We start from the raw sequence: 783 nt of genomic DNA, 5'->3' as shown, positions 1-783 counted from the left end.
CACAGCACAACAATACTGGATGACTTTAACACACATCTCTCACCACTAGATAAATCCTCCAAACAAAAATAAAGAAGCTATAGAACAAAGAAATACAATTAATAATTTAGACTTAACAGATATACATAAAATATTTCATCCATCAATGACTTATAATATACCTTCTTCTCAACTTTCTCATCATATCTTAGACAACAAAGCAACCCTTAGCAAACACAAAAAAATAGAGATAATACCTTGCATTCTATAAGATCATAATGGAATAAAATTAGAAATCAACAATAAAAATTTTTAAAAGTTACTCTAAATCCTGGAGATTGACTAATGCATTACTGAATGATGAATGGATAGCAGAAGAAATCAGGAATAAATTAAAAAACTCTTCAAGGTAAAAGAGAATAGCAATACAATATATCAAAATCTCTGGAACACTATGAAGCAGTTCTAAGAGGAAAGTTCATTGCATTGAACTAATTAATTAAAAGAATAGAAAGTCATCAAATAAAAGACCTAACATTACATCTCAAAGCCCCAGAAAAAGAACAAAACAACACCAAAAGCAGTAAAAGATAGTAAATAATTAAAATCAGAGATGGAAATCAATGAAATTGAAACAAAAGAAACAATTTTTAAAAATCAACAAAACAAAAGTTGATTCTTCAAAAAAATAAATAAAATGGATAAACCCTTAGTCATGCTAACAAAGAGAAAGAGAGAGAAAACTCAAAATTACAAACATCTGCAATAAAAACAGAAATATCACAATGGTCACTACTGAAATAC

This window comes from Ictidomys tridecemlineatus, chromosome 3 (assembly GCF_052094955.1).
Source record: "Ictidomys tridecemlineatus isolate mIctTri1 chromosome 3, mIctTri1.hap1, whole genome shotgun sequence".
NCBI classification, from domain to species: Eukaryota; Metazoa; Chordata; class Mammalia; order Rodentia; family Sciuridae; genus Ictidomys; species Ictidomys tridecemlineatus.
This window is presented reverse-complemented; position numbering follows the sequence as displayed.